The following is a 10000-nucleotide window of genomic DNA, read 5'->3' as shown; positions in this document are numbered from 1 at the left end:
TATCGGCTCGTTGCGTTTTCCCGATATCGGTCCAGAGCATCCTGATATCAGCATGTTGCGTTTTCCCGATATCGGTCCTGAGCATCTTCCTGATATCGGCATGCGGCACCTTAACATCGGTTCTTGCGGTCTCCCGATACTGACTGTAGGAAGATTATGATATCGTTTGTAGGAGCGTCGTGATATCGGATTGTGGTAGACTCCTTCCTATGGGCTGTGTCTTCTGCATTCTGTCGGCTGTCGTGGGTCAGTCATATCGGGTCCCTCTGATATGGGAGATAACAGAGATAACAGCCTTGCAGATAACAGAACACCCGATCATGATAGATAACAGAACACCCGATCATGATAGATAACAGAACACCCGATGGTCCATGAGGAGGTTATCGGCCAGAGGACAGTAGTAGTGGCAAGGCAAAGAAAACAGGAGGTTTACGTACCTCCCCCGACCCACCACTCCCTCCGGCTCAACAGCCGGCAGGAATGAGCCGGGAAGGAACACCAGGCAGTGTGGAGGGAGGGAGAGAGAGAGTGTGTATCTACTGCCATGGTAATTTTATGGGAAAGTATGAGCGGGAGAAGTTGTCTTGCCCAGATGCATCACTTGGTGTTTTTCTGCATTTGAAGTTCATTTGCCACGTCATTGACCAGCCCTCGTGGGAGCTAGGGGGTTGGGAGGTGTCTGGGAGAGGGCGTGGGAGGTGCCTGGGAGAGGGCGTGGGAGGTGCCTGGGAGAGGGCGTTGGGAGCTTAGGCATGGGGAGGGTGTGGGAGAGACTTGGGAGGTTCTTGGGGGAGGCATGGGCATGGGAGATATAAGGCATATATATGTATATATATATATATATATATATATATATATATATATATATATATATATATATATATATATATATATATATAATGTACGTGGGGGCAAGCTGGCACGGGTCCAGAGGCAGTCTTCCCACAACACGCGCGCCCCCGCCACGCCAGGCCGCGCCACGCCGCCACTCCTTAACATCCACCACCGCTTTGTTTACCTCCCCTACACATCCACCGCGCCCTCCGTTTACCTCCCTACACCTTCCCTCACATCCACAACGTGCCATTCCTCCACATCCGCCACGGCTGTGCTCACATCCACCACACACGTCATGGCCTTCTTCACATCCACCAGGTGTCTGCTGAATGGTCATCATCACGTCTTTTGTTTATATACAAATATTTATACGTCAGCTCTGTCGCTTAACACTTTTGTTACAAATGTCTCTAGTTTTTATTTCACACATGTGTGTCAGTAACACATATGTGTGTACGTCAGCGGCGTCAGTACAACCGTTTTGTACATCGTCAGGGTTATAAAGTAACTTGTTTTTTTGTATATGAAGTGTGTTGGTAACACTTTTATGTACATCAGCTGTGCCACTGAGGCTTTTGTGTACATGTACAACGTTTACAAACGTCATCTGGGTCAACCCCTTAACCACAGCGTTACGACCCTTGAGCATGGCGGTACGACGCTTGAGCACGACGGTACGACGCTTGAGCTCGACGGTACGACCCTTGATCATGACGGTACGACGCTTGAGCACGACGGCACGACGCTTGAGCTCGACGGTACGACCCTTGAGCACGTCGTACCGTCGTGCTCAAGGGTCGTACCGTCGTGCTCAAGGAACGTACCGTCGTGCTTGAGGGAGTTGAACGTGTCGTGCGGGAGACATATAGTTACACTGGACGTGTCCGTCAGGCGGGCTATGTGCTTGTGTTTGGGAGGGTCTCTGTGGCGGGGTTAAGACGTCAAGTGTGAGAATTTCCCAGGCACATCCGGCCCTTCCCTGCCGGACACCCACCTACCACACACCCACCACCCACCACCTACAGGACACCCACCACCCACCTACCACACACCCACCACCCACCACCTACAGGACACCCACCACCCACCTACCACACACCCACCACCCACCACCTACAGGACACCCACCACCCACCTACCACACACCCACCACCCACCACCTACAGGACACCCACCACCCACCTACCACACACCCACCACCCACCACCTACAGGACACCCACCACCCACCTACCACACACCCACCACCCACCACCTACAGGACACCCACCACCTACAGGACACCCACCACCCACCTACCACACACCCACCACCTACAGGACACCCACCTACCGGACACCCACCTGCCACCACCTACAGGACACCCAGCCATGCCCAGTTGCTAGACACTCACGCCCCTGCCACACCCCACTCATACTGAAGGGGAACCACCACTCCATTATCACCAAGGGTCGTACTGTCGTGCTCAGGGGTCGTACCGTCATGCTCAGGGGTCGCACCGTCGTGCTCAGGGGTCGTACCGTCGTGCTCAGGGGTCGTACTGTCGTGCTCAGGGGTCGTACTGTCATGCTCAGGGGTCGCACCGTCGTGCTCAGGGGTCGCACCGTCGTGCTCAGGGGTCGTACCGTCGTGCTCAGGGGTCGTACTGTCGTGCTCAGGGGTCGTACCGTCATGCTCAGGGGTCGCACCGTCGTGCTCAGGGATCGTACCGTCGTGCCCAAGATAGATGTGTTTACCCTCAAGCGTTGTAGTAATGTCCGTTTTCCTTCATCTTGATCCTTTTCTTTCCCTGTTGATTTAGGAATGACACTGCTGATGGACCTGAAGCTCTGGGCCAGTGTTTAACCCTCACACACAACACGATCAGATTTACTTCTTGTTTATCATTGTTTGATATAATTATCACCTTTATTCTAAATGGGATTTATTGAAAGGACATCATCCATTGCTACCTGTGAATCTAGTGGGGGGGGGGGGGGGGGGTTAGACTGAAGGATCATTCGCACAGTGTTTTCACGAGGTCACACGTGGTGGAATCTGTCGTCGTCTTACGCTTGGCAACGCAGTTACGCGCTGGCTGGCCACGACCCGGGGCCGCGCTGCCAGTCATGTTATTGCATCTGTCGTCCGGCGGGCAATTTCAGTAATAATCCGCTGCAGGTATTTTAGCGTATATTTTTGCCGATGTTTTACATGTTGCGGTGGTTGTAGGAATTACGGTCTTAACAGCGGCTCCCTGCCGGCTGAACGATGAGTGCAGTCATGTCCAGGATGCTGACCCGCGGGGTACGGGGCACCCCACCCGCGGGGGACGGGGCACCCCACCCGCGGGGGACGGGGCACCCCACCCACATCTTCTTGGGGCCCCCTTCCCCCAAATCTTCTTAACCATGGACTTCCATTGTGGTTGACTCTCTCTCTCTCTCTCTCTCTCTCTCTCTCTCTCTCTCTCATCTAGAGAGATAGAGACAGCACGAGGTAAGAGACAGCATCCTGTCATTATTGGATCAATGAGAGATAGTGTGAGGTCGTGTGTGTGTGTGTGTGTGTGTTTGTGTTTGTGTTATTAATCATATTTTCTTTTCTTTTCAGGTACGTTCTTGGGTGACTTTCATGTAGACCAGTAAGTTACTTTATTTATGTATATTGATGGATTTTCCTATTATTATTTATTTACTTTATACATATGCTCGAATGACAGAGGTATATGTATGTTGAGTATACATGGTCGTGTGTGGGAGCGTGGTAACTGAGAGTGTGATGGTATGTATAGAATGATTATACATGACAGCTGGAGAATGGGTGTATGCAAATGAGACGCTGCCTTGCTAAAGCAGGGAGAGCAATTCGTCGTATAACTTGTAGTTGACCAGTTAAGTCGTCAGCGTTTCTCACACGTTCCTCAAAACTGTGGTGGAACAGTAAACTTGGCGGTGTTTACATCATCGACCCCCCCCCCCCCCATTGTTCCCCTGTGAGTGGTCCATAATACGTCCCGGATGATGGACCGCTCCACTCATCCTGGTACACTGAACCAACGCATCATCACAACGGGGGAATAGCTTATCTCTCCACCCTCCCTTCCCCTCTCTCGTTATCGGAGTAGCTAATCTCTCTACCCCTCACTCGTTATCGGGGTCGTCTTATCAGGATCTGGGTGTAATCGGCTGGGTTTTATTTCACCCAGCGGAGGTGGGTGAGGCTTGCCCTCGGGCAGGTGTGGATCTGTCGTCAGTGTGGATAGGTGAGCGGACGTGTGTGTGGGTGTGTGTGTGTGGGGAGGTTATGATCGCCCGAGACACGAGCCGTGTGGAGGATGGTTGTACAGGCTACTGTTGTGAGGACGTAACGTGTGTGCAGTACGGAGGGCCATCTCTGACTGCAGTTTCGTGAGTAGTTTTTACACTTACTTAAAGCTGAAACTTGAGTTGATGTGTGTGTGTGTGTGTGTGTGTGTGTGTGTGTGTGTGTAGTGTAAGGGGGAGTGGGGTGGAGATGGTGTATGACGTACGTTTGGATACTGGCAGGTGTGGACGACCCACAGTGTTGATGTGTTTGTTCGTAGGATTGTCACCAGGGCGGCGGTGTTGGTGTTTGCCTGGATGACGTCGACGCAACCCCCCCCCCCCCCCATGTTTACATGGGCGACATCTTCATCACCTCTCCTGCGTCAGTAACTGTCTACTTCTGTGTACAGATGACGTCGCTGTATTTTACCGTCTATTTAACAGTGACGTGACGACTTGCTTCTTGTTTCCCCGTGGGGACATCACTGCTTACTCAGTTCTGTTTACGTGTGGGACATCGTAACTTGATCACGTAGTTGACATTCCTAGTTGGCAGTTGCTGTGTTTACCTGCGTGACGTCACTCTTGACATGGGGCTGTTGACTTGTGTGACGTCACCATTGACGTGGGGGGAGGGGGGTGTATGCACTTGTGTGAGTCATCGGAGAATTAGAGTAATTGTTTACTTTTGTCGTCAGCTGATACGGTCTTGCAGAATATACGGAACGAACACACGGAGGTAAATGGCCGCACTGACGGAGGTAAATGGCCGCACTGACGGAGGTAAATGGCCGCACTAACGGAGGTACATGGCCACACTAACGGAGGTAAATGGCCACAGTATCGGAAGTAAATAGACCACTAACGGGAGTAAATGGCCACACTACGGGAGGCAAATGGCCAGACTAACGGAGACAAATGGCCAAACTAACGGGAGTAAATGGCCTTCAGAAAACGAATGACGATTTAACAGTCGAAAGAATACACACCGACCACCGAGCAGCATCTCTCCCGACGATGATGGTGATGTATGTGCACGAGGCCGGGCCTGGCCAGCACGTGCCGCCCACCGCAGGGAAATGTAGAGTTTGAAGTCGACTCGTGTGAGGTACATGACGCCAAGTGCTACGTGTCAGGTGGAGGGAGAGTCTGTGGCTGTGGCCTGGCTTTGGACGGATTGACAGCTCCTCACGTATGGGTGAGGTGGAGAGAGAGGGAGAAAAGAGAGACAGCCATCTAGGCCAGGGAGAGGAAATGAACAGCCGCTGCATTACTGATTGGCTGTGCATTGGTCACTGATTTTCCCACTGCTCGGGTGGGAAGTATATTCCCTCCCCCACCCACACCTCCACCCACCCACCCACTGCTGGGTGGCTGCGCTCCACCTACTGGCGAGAGAGAGAGAGAGAGAGAGAGAGAGAGAGAGAGAGAGAGAGAGAGAGAGAGAGAGAGAGAGAGAGAGAGTTTCCCCATAACCCCAGTGTAGAGAAGGTTTGATGTGATAAGATTATGGATGCGTGTGGTAATATATGATTACTGAGATTCAACACACACACACACACACACACACACACACACACACACACACACACACACACACACACACAGGATAACCCCTGACCGAGCCTCGTGAATTCTGGTAAACAATTCATATGTAATGAAAGACCAGCGTCGCTGCTTCACGAGGTGGACATAGAAAAGACAAAGCAGGGAGGCAAGGGGCAGCAGACTCACGAGGGGGGAAACAGACACCGAGCAACAGACACGTGTAACAGATGGATGGATCCACTGTTGATCTACAGGGGACCAGAGTGAACGATCTGAGTTGATGTACTCAAGGCTGTACACTCTACCTCCGCCAGGTGATTGGTCGGATTTCCCTCGCCCAAATGGATGGTTTACCTGGGGAAATCTCTGGTTGTGTGTGTGTGTGTGTGTGTGTGTGTGTGTGTGTGTGTGTGTGTGTGTGTGTGTGTTGGTTTCCTCGTCTGACCTGATCTGGGACCCATCCCACTTCACACTAGCATCATCCCATTTTCCCTCACGCGTCTCTTCCCATTTTCGAACAGTCTTGCGCTTGTCACCTTGCGTCTTGCGCGTGGTGAGCGGCAACTCCCGAGACAAGCCATGGCGGCGTGAGTGTAGGAAATGTGTTGTACAAACCCATGTTGCAGACCCGCGTGTACTCATGCTATGTAGACGTGTCTTCCATCTGTGTCCCTCTGGCCAACAGACTCCCTGTGTGCCCGCCAACTCGCTTCCTTGGGCCAGGCCAAACCTCACATCGCTTAGCTACGTCGACCACGCGGGCCACAGGACCGTAGGTACCTGGACCACACGAGCCACAGTACCGTAGGTACCTGGACCACGCGGGCCACAGTACCGTAGTTACCTGGACCACGGGCCACAGCACCCAGGGTACTCTACTGTGGGCAGGGCGAGCGCGAGGTGAGGTTGGCACGTGTTGGAAGGAGGCACCACAACCGGAGGCGAGGCTGGTGGTAGGTGTGGAGTGACGCCCCTCCCTCACCCACCTTAATGATGTTTATTCCTGCTGGGAGGCCGGCTGATCATGCAAGCATACTGCTTGCTTGACTGTATGGCTGCCTGGACTGTCTGGCTGGTTGGCTGGCTGGTCGTATGGCTGGCTGGCTGGTGGGTTGGCTGGTTGTATGGCTAGCTGTCTGGTTGGCTGGCTGGTGGGTTGGCTGGTTGTATGGCTAGCTGTCTGGTTGGTTAGCTGGCTGGTTGGCTGGCTGGCTGGAGGGCTGGCTAGTTGATAAAGACACGAGTCATCTCCGCTCACCACATGGCTCGCCGTGGTCAACCCCTCCACCACGGACGACGGTGCCACCCTTGAGGGTCAGGTCAGAGGTCAGGTGGTCGTGGTGGTTGAGGGAGGAGGCAGCGTCGTGTGCCGTCATGAGCGCGCCGGGCCGGGTACCTGGCTGGCGTGGTCATGACTGGCCCGGGGTGGCGGGGGGTTGTGCAGGTCTGTCAGGTGCAACGGGATTTCCTCTCGCATTTTGACCCTTACTTACTGCTGTATGATTGAGTACACACACACACACACACACACACACACACACCCGTGTGACGTCACCATTTTTGTTTCCTCAGCAAGGGGTTTTTAATTCTGTTTTAAGTTTTGGGTTTTTATGTACTGTGAGTTTTTTCTTTTTTTTTGTCAGTGATTATGTCTCAAGGTTTTTACTCCTTGTCAGACACCGCTTCCGTGTTGGCTGAATCTTGTGTCGTGATTTGAATTATGAATGATTTATGTTGTGACGACTTTGAACTTGATTTACCCCTGAGTGTGCCATCGACGGAGAGAGAGAGAGAGAGAGAGAGAGAGAGAGAGAGAGAGAGAGAGAGAGAGAGAGAGAGAGAGAGAGAGAGAGAGAGAGATGACCAGGATGGTTATTGTCTATTATTTAGGTTTGGGTTGGAGATAAGAGGCTGGGGACATAAACCCCAGCATTACATACGTGTTAGTTGAAAGGCAGACAATAACCGGATCTCATCAAGTTATCACACAGTGTGTGTGTGTGTGTGTGTGTGTGTGTGTGTGTGTGTGAGGCAAAGAGTGCGTGGAGGCTGTAAATATTTGTACGATGTTCAGCGTGAGACAGAGTGCGTGGCGAGGTGGGTGTAAGAGTGCGTGCTGCTGTGGTGAGACGTAGAGTGCGTGGTAGGGGGATGGGGGGAAGAAGGATGTCAGTGCTTAATCTGAGTGAGGGAAAGAGTTTGTGTGGAGGTCGGTCGGTAGATGTACAGGTGAATACGGTGCTTGCTGTACTGGACCACACCACACTACCCCAGGCTTCACATGGTGCCCCCCCCCCCCCCCCCACACACACACACACACTGTGGCCTCACGGCATCAACACACTTTTTTGGGGGGTGAGGGTCTGGCAGGCGGGCGGGCGGGCGGGTCTCGTCCAGCCAGCGCTCGCCTCATCTTGCACTCAGCCTGGAGAACGTTCGGGGCTCAGCCAAGGTGCCATGAATTTCCCCACGCTGCATGTGTGCTTTTTAAACCGTTAGCAGGGAATGTGTTTGGTCGTAATGGGGTCCAACCTAGGGAGGGCGTGTATGATGTATGATCTGGGTATTGTATGATTTATTATGATAATTCTCTTGGTTAATGTATGTCATTTTTTTCGTGAGTGTAACATTAATTTCTGTCGTGGTAGGTACATGCAGAGCGGCGGCCGTATTATGTGTATACACGCAGACAACTGTTGTCATGTTGGTGTTGGAATATGCCTCCGCTGGGCAGGTCGGTACGACCACTGAACACGACGGTACGACTCGTGTGCGACGCCCTGGTCTTTGACCTGATCCTTATAACTCAGGTCAGAGGTATGGCCATCATACCCTAGTGTCAGGGTCGTGCCTCAGAGGTCGTAGGGTCGTGCCCCAGAGGTCGTAGGGTCGTAACTCAGAGGTCGTAGGGTCGTGCCCCAGAGGTCGCAGGGTCGTGCTCCAGAGATCGTAGGGTCGTGTCCCAGGGTCGTGCCCATGGAGTCGTGCCCATGACCAGTGCCTCACATGTTCCTGCATCATGCAGGATGTGTCTCCCCCAGCGGTAGGTTCCCACACAGCAGGTTGGCCGCCACCAGCTACCCCTCTGGCCAGGTATACGTACATTAAAAGAAAGATCGTGTTATTATTACAGTCGCTCCGGTTGTGTGATACCCCCTCATGATCATTATAAGTAGGAAAAAGTATAAGATATAAGTAGGGAAATTCTCAAGGGATGGTAGACTCGTTGAAGAACATCTAATTCACAAACTTTTTTTTCTTTGTCATTGTTGAGTGTGAAAATTATTACCGACTCGCATCGTGAAGGCTACGTCATGCGTATATTCACTCCACTTAAGTGGATTAATACCGGCTACGTGAAAGGCGATCTCAGCCGCGAGCTTTTGCAAGTCAGGCTGGTTGGCAAAAGCGGAGGAAATATTTACCTTCACGAACCTATAACTAAGAATATTTATCCTGCAGCAGTCGGGGCGGAATATCAGGGAATATCTTCTTCTCTTGAATACCCATAAGACTCCGAGCGACCAAGGAAGTGAGCAGGCGATAGCCGGGCCCAGGTCTTAAACTCTCCAACTTAATCTTGGTCTCACGGGGACGACCCCCACAGCCAATCGTCGTCCAGTTGGGTGTTAAGATCGAGGGTGGGGAAGGTACAAAGGCTGGCACGTATCACTGGACTTCCATCCTCCTCCACCCAGCACCCATAGCACCCCCAGAGGTGGTCGTGATGTTTCCGGACACATTGCCTCCCTCAGCACGACGGCACGACCCTTGAGTAGGAGGACACGACTCGAACACGACAGCACGACCTTTGAGAACACTGATTGGTACTGAAACGGTAAATATGAGGCAGAGTACAGAATTGGACTCTCGGCATCACGTATCCTGTACGGAGACACAAGCACAGTACAGGATGGCTCTATACCCATGTATATGGATGCGAGTTACAGGAGTAAGCTCAGGGTCTCTTGTATTCAGTACACACACACACACACACACACACACACACACACACACACACACACACACACCAGGTGTTAGGTCAGTCGCTGTATGCATATGAACCGTAGGATCGTGTGTGAAGTAAGATGCAGCGGTGGAGTGTGGAACCTCCCAGCACTGGTGAGGTTCCCAAGACCAGCGAACCCCTCGGAATAAGACGAATCGGGATGTGTTTGGCACCGTTATCCGGCTGTGTGCTCTGGCGGCCGTGTGGGGAACTACACACGTGGCTGGAGGTACGTACACAGCGCCACCTGCCCCTCCTGTTTGCACACGTTTGTTGACAGTGATGCCTGCGCGCTGCCGTAATTTGTTCAAGCCAAC

At 52.5% G+C, this 10000-nt stretch overlaps 1 protein-coding gene across 6 annotated transcripts in view; it reads left to right on the top strand.

The window, feature by feature from the left end:
• The window catches only part of LOC139758735 (rho GTPase-activating protein 45-like), a 192764-nt gene that overhangs the window by 48449 nt on the left and 134315 nt on the right, over positions 1-10000 (top strand). The window contains exon 1 of one of the 6 annotated variants that reach the window (XM_071680465.1): positions 4087-4228. The exons of the other annotated variants lie outside the window; for them this stretch is intronic. The gene's annotated coding sequence lies outside the window, so the exon portion shown is untranslated. Of the gene's footprint in view, positions 1-4086; positions 4229-10000 lie in introns of those variants that run through there. 6 annotated transcript variants of the gene reach the window in all.

Source organism: Panulirus ornatus, chromosome 31 (genome assembly GCF_036320965.1).
Source record: "Panulirus ornatus isolate Po-2019 chromosome 31, ASM3632096v1, whole genome shotgun sequence".
Classification (NCBI taxonomy): domain Eukaryota; kingdom Metazoa; phylum Arthropoda; class Malacostraca; order Decapoda; family Palinuridae; genus Panulirus; species Panulirus ornatus.
Note: the sequence above shows the minus strand (reverse complement) of the source record. Positions and strands in the feature narration are given on the sequence as shown.